Source organism: Zonotrichia albicollis, chromosome 9, assembly GCF_047830755.1.
Source record: "Zonotrichia albicollis isolate bZonAlb1 chromosome 9, bZonAlb1.hap1, whole genome shotgun sequence".
Classification (NCBI taxonomy): domain Eukaryota; kingdom Metazoa; phylum Chordata; class Aves; order Passeriformes; family Passerellidae; genus Zonotrichia; species Zonotrichia albicollis.
In genome coordinates, this window is record NC_133827.1 from 178,805 (window position 1) to 185,418 (window position 6,614).

Genomic DNA, 6,614 nt, shown 5'->3' on the forward strand with positions numbered 1-6,614 from the left:
CAGAGTCAGGGCCCTTCCAAGAGACCCAGAGATACTGAGACCTGTGGGCCAACCCCCAGGGTGAAGGGGAGGCTACAGGGACCTGTGATTTTCTAGCAATAAGTTTGTGTCTTAAAGGTGTGGAGGGATGTGTGAAAGTGAATGAGAAATGAGAGAGTGAATATAAATGAATTAGAACAGAGGTAATGTAGATTGTGCATTACAAGTTTTACCACATCTCCTTAGAGGGAAGTGTATTGTGTAAAAGAATGGTGTAAGGAAAAAAAAAAAAAAGGAAAAAAAGAGATAAAGTGTAAGGGGTTGAAAGAAGTATTTAAGCTGTAAGTGAAAGTAAGAAATAGAAGCAAGAGATAAATAAATAAGATCTTGAAAAAAAGAACAGAAAACCAGTGAATTAAATACACAGAAAAATCAGAGAGTAAGAGTACTTTAGGAGTTAAGTTAGCTGAGAAATACAACTCCTTGCAAAAATACAGAGTATGTAGAAGTTGATGAGAGAAACATACAAGCTATGGAAAAAAAGAAATTACTGATAACATTAAACAGAGAAGCCGAGTTTTGATAAAATCATTAACAGCAGACTATTAATGCCTGTGTTTGAAAGCCTGTTACAGGTATTCTTCATTACTAAGACGGCTGGACTCACATCACTCTCACCCCCTGGCATTGGACCAGGATTCAACACCAGTTTTTTTTCCCTCTGGCATTCTGGCATTGGACCGGACTGCACCCCATTCTCCCTGGTATTGGACCAGACTCCACCCCTGTCTCCTTCTGGCATTGGGCCAGACTCCCAGTTTCTCCTTCTGGCATTGGGCCAGACTCCCAGTTTTTCCCTCTGGCATTGGGCCAGAGTCCACACCACTCACCTCCGGGCACTGGATAAGGCTGGCATTCTGGCATTGGACCAGGATTCAACATCAGGTTTTTTCCATCTGGCATTCTGGCATTGGACCGGACTGCACCCCATTCTCCTTCTGGCATTGGACCAGACTCCACCCCTGTCTCCTTCTGGCATTGGGCCAGACTCCCAGTTTTTCCCTCTGGCATTGGGCCAGGGTCCACACCACTTACCTCCGGGCACTGGATAAGGATTCATCCACATCACAAGTTAATTCACCTGAGTATACTGAGATTTAAAGTTGACTCTCAGGAGGAAGAGTCAAAAAGACTGAACTGTATAGGAAAAATTGGTATCAGAGTTCTAATATTGCTTAAAATGTTTCAAAACTGTTTTGTGTAAATTATGTTGGTAAAAAGTTTAAGGCTGTAAATAAGTAATTCTGGTTAAGTTCCCCAATATATTTCTAAAATCTCCAGGTTAGTCCTCTACAGAACACTCCCCTGGGGGGGGAAACTAAAATTTGTAGGGAACAGACCAAGAGAGGTTTAACCAGAGAAGTGGGTAGAAGGGACTCTAAAGAGCTTGGAAGCTTCTCCTCAGTAAAAAATTCCCCAAGAGGCAAGGCCGGGTGGGCAGGCTGTGCAAGATGACCCATACCGGACTCTTGGGAAAGGTAGTAATGCTAGCTCTAACTGCTGGTGTTGCTCTAGGAAGCCCAGCTGAGCTGTGCAATGAATGCTACCAATCCCTCTATGAGGAGGAAGTGAGCTCCTTGTCGAGAGTCCACATCAGTTCTAACCCTGATTGTGTTAACCCCTCCTACTTGGTCCTTTATCAGAAAAATAAGAGAGTGTATTGGATAGCACACAATACTGCCACTTTTAGGCAGCCACTCCTAGGAGAGTGCCCTGTAGGAGAAACCTGGTTGTGCTTTGAATGTGATGCTGCTGAAACAAGCTCAGCAGATCTAGTAAAAAGCAAAGAAATGGTGAAAATGGTAAGAAAAATTGTTTGTTACAAGTATTTATATGAGTATACTGGAAAAGAGATAAACCCCTTTCGGAACACATTTCAGGGGAGCTCTAAACCCCTAGGTTTTATCTTGTCCGGCAACTGCATTGCTAGAGTGATAAAACCAATTTTCTTATTACCCAAAGAAACTGGATCAAGTTTGGGAGTTCCTATATATAATGATTTGGGAGAAATTAAACAAAACTGGGAAAGTGAAATAGAAATTGGGAAAATCCAAAATTGTAAAAGCCAAGTTCGGATCCCAAAATCTGTGTTGAACAAAGTCATCCGGCTACAGGCAGTATTAAAAATAAAGAATTCAATTATTAGGGACATTACAAACGAAATAAAAAGACTGGCATGTGTAAATAATCAAGATCAAACTCCTACACTTGATCCCAGTGGGTGGGAGAACTTGGAGATTTTCAGAAGAAATGTATGGGAAAAAGTAGTTTTTCTCACTGTGTGTAGACTTAGAGGATTGCTCTTTTTACTATGCTTATTTATCTGTTTTAGTAAAATAGTATTGGCTGTACAGACCAACCTGAAGAAACCAAGAAAAGTAACAAGTTTAAGTAACCATGATTACCAAAGTGCACAAGAGATTTATAGTAGATTCAAAACAAAAAATTGTGAGTTGATGCGAGCTTAAGAATTTAAGCTTGATCAAAGAAAAAGAGGGGGGACTGTTATGAACAAAAATTCAGTTAATATTCTTTTTGTGAGAAAGAGTTACAGGCCCGCAGCCAGGTCTCTGTCTCTGCCAGGGTTCTTAGTGCTTTGTTATTGTAATCACGGGTCATTGGAGCTTATCTCCTCTTTTGTATTAGTAAAAGGCCTGGCTGGGTGGGGTGATGGCCCTTCCCCGAGGCAGTGCGCTCTTCCAACATAGGGAAGACACCTGCGACGGTGGGGGGGGTTATGCAAAGTGACTCCAAAGACCAGCATGCTTTGAGACCTCGACTCCAAAATGCACAGAGAAAACCCCAAAAACAATGAGCCAAATAAGAATTGAGAGACTAAAGTGAGTCTGGACATGAAGAGCCGATTGCTGAGCCTGCAGAGATGTGGAGCCCCTCTCGCCCTGAGCAGAGAGTCGTCCCAACGCCAGGACCAAGCTGGACAGAATCAGGGAAAGCAAGATCTGAAGGGGACATCACGCCCTAAAGGCTCCCACAAGGACTGAATCCCCCGGCTCTGCCCCTGGTGGACAGAGCTGTGCATGTCCTCCTCCTCTGAGTTGCCCTGGGAGACGCGACGGGGACTGCAGCCCTGCCGAGCCGCCCAATCCTGAGCTGATCACTTTTAATAAAGGCATTAAAAAGGAGAACAAGTCTCCTGGCCCTGTTTGTTTCAATCAATGCTGCACATTCAGGTTCACCCAGTGCAGCAATTTGCTCCTCTGGGGGTCTCATCAAATGATTTTGCTCTGCTCAGTCGGGGTTCACCAGATGCTGCTGGGCTTACAAGGGTTCCTCAGGGGTGAAGAGATAGACGAGAATCTTGACTCCATGATCAGAAGGCTGGATTTATTAATTTATTATATATGTTACATTATGACTATGCTAAAAGGAATAGAGAGAAAAGTCTCAGAAGCTGCTATGCTAAGAATAAAAAAAGAATGAAGAAGCAAAGGAGCTCTCTCTGATTCTGTTCCAGAGAGAGCTTGGCCTTTGATTGGCGTTTAATTGTAAACATGCAACATGGGCCCATCACAGGTGCACCTGTTGTATTCCACAGCAGCAGATAACCATTGTTTACATTCTTTCTCTGGGGCCTCAGCTTCCCAGAAGAGGGAAAAATTCTAAAGAAAGGATTTTTTACAAAAGATGTCTGTGACATTGGGGCAGTCGGTTCCAGGTGTACTGCACACCACTCCAGGTGAATGCAAACTGAGGCCTGCCTTGTGCTGCCAGAGGAATGGAGAAAAATGCGTCAGCAATGTCTGTAGTGGAGTACTACCTTGCTGCCTTGGACTCAAGCTCATACTGGAACTCTAATATGTCTGGCACAGCAGCACTCAGTGGTGGAGTCACTTCATTCAAGCCACAATAGTCCACAGTCAATCTCCATTCTCTGTCAGACTTGCGCACAGGCCAGATGGGACTGTTGAAGGGTCAGTGGGTCTTGCTGACCACACCTTGGCTCTCTGGCTCACAGATCATTATGTGGATGGGGATCATGGCATCTCAATTCGTCCAATACTGCCAGCGGTGCACCGTCAAGGTGACAAGTGGTACTTGTTGCTCTTCCACCTTCAGGAGACCTACTGCAGATAGGCTTTTTGATAGTGCAGGCAAAGTGTTCAACTGCTTGATGTTTTCTGCCTCTACAGCAGCTATGCCTAAAGCCCATCTGAGTCCCTTTGGGTCTTTGTAATAGCCACTCTGGAGGAAATCTATGCCCAGAATACACAGGGCCTCTGGGCCAGTCCAAGAGGATGTTTCTTCTACTCTTTTCCAGTCAGGCTCACCTCGGCTATCAACAGGGTCAATTACTGTGATTCCCCTGTCACCCCGGCAATGGAAACAGGTTCTGCCCCTACATGTCCTGATCGCATCAGGGTACACTGCACACCAGTATCTATTGTATTAGTGGGGTTCCCCAATGAAGGAGGGAATGATGAATCTGACCTCATGTTCTCAGAAGGCTAATTTATTATTTTAAGATACTATATAATATTAAAGAATACTAAACTAAACTATACTAAAGAATACAGGAAGGATACTTACACAATGCTAAAAAGCTAATTATGAAAACTCGTTACTCTCTTCAGAGTCCTGACACAGCTTGGCCCTAATTGACCAATGAGTGAAAACACACCAGAAAGCAATGAAACAATCACCTGTTGGTACAAAATCTCCAAACACATTCCAAAGGAACAAAATACAGGAGAAGGAAATGAGATAATTATTGTTTTCCTTTTTCTCTGAGGCTTCTCCTCTTCCCAGGAGAAAAATCCTGGGCAAAAGAATTTTTCAGATAATGTGAATGCCACAAGTATCAAATAAGGCATCATATTTTTGTGGCTCTGGTGTGCCAGGCCATCGGGTCCACACAATCCAGAAGATCCATTTTTGCTGTGCCTCTTCCTCGCTAGAGTCAGTGCCCCCCTAGCCCTGGTTATCATTTCTTTCCTGGGCATACATACTAGAGGTTCCTTCAAGGGGATCTGACAGATTATACTGGGCTGTTCGGTCACAGGAGGCTGAGGCTACCTTCACTTTAGTGGAACTCTCTTGGTTGGTGTTTCCCTCCTTGAGTTGATGCACCCATGCTGCCAGGACAGAAGTGGGGGGGTTTCCTATCCCACATTCCCATGTCCTCCCCATGGTCATGAAGGAAGAACCACAGCTCATGAGGTATACACTCTCTCTGTAGCTGAGGGATGCTGGGCTGTGACAGGGGCCTGTGATTTGCACTGGTGCCATATGGGAACTGTTCCTCCTCACCTTCTCTCTCATCTCCCTCATCTTCTCTCTGCGGTCCTTAATGATGGCAGAGACATGATCCTGCCTGGGGTCATTGATCACACTCTCACAGTTTCTAAGCTTGTTGGTGTCAGAACCCACTGTCTTTTGGTTATTATGGGCATTATTGTTGCAATGAAAGTGGTGTATTGAGCTGGCCCCAGATTTGCCAGACTCCACAGCATTTGCCCTGTGCACCTGACCTTGTTGGGGTCGTTATCATGCTGTCCATCCCTCCCAAAGAGTACCTCCAATACTGCCACTTCTCTCAGCTGTTTGATTCCTTCCTCAAGGGTCTTCCAGCACATTCTATAGTGATGCTCCTGCATTCTCTCTCTGGGGACAGACCTCTCTCTGACATTCATTAAAAGCCACTCCCAGAGAGAAAGGGACCCAGGTTCCCTTACAAAAATCTGATTCATACCTGAGTCCTGGGTCAAGGGTCCCAAATTCCTTGCCTCACCACCATCCAGCTGGACGCCTGTACCCATAAGGTCCCAGACTTGGAGTAACCATGTTGTACAAGCCTCACGTCCCCGTCGTACAATGTCTTTGTGCAGATTACAGAGACTTCCATACATCAGGGACTCGGTGATGATAACCATTGGCTCCCCTGTGGGTTGTGAGGGCCCTCCTTTCTTATCCTTATCTGGGTGCTCTGATTTCATCTTAGACCTCCTTGTTTCCACATGACTGACTGCTGCTGGCTGTGACTGCCTTTGCAGTTCAGCTGGAACCTGGACAGTTGTAACATCTGTGGGTTCCACTGCTGCACCATCAGACTCTCCCTCTTTGAGGCAGGGGGAGGGTTTCTCACCAGCTGGGGAAATGTACTCCTTCAGCATCTGGCCCATCTCCTTCACCAGAACCCCCACCCAATCTGGGTGGTTCATTTCTGAAGTGGGCTGTGGGGCAGGGTCAGGCTCTGGGGCACCAGCATTCCTTGTCTCTGGGGTAGGTCTCAGGGTGGTTATCCAGATCAATCTTCCCTTATCTCTGAATGTTAAATAGAACAGGCCTATCAGCAGCACCAACCACTGTATGATATCATTAGCATTTAGAGTGGATCTGAACCCTTTGAAAACTGGTGGGGCAGGCCCAAAGAGCTGGGTGAAGGGTTGGTGTAATTTCCTCACAGTAAGTACCATTATTAAAACCACACAGTTAGTGTGTGATAGCTCTGAATCCATGTGCCTGCCTTCCAGAGGAAGCTAAAAATCCATTAATTCCTCACCTTATTAAGCCATAAAGTAAACTGGATAACAGCCACATTAGCCTTAGCTATAGGA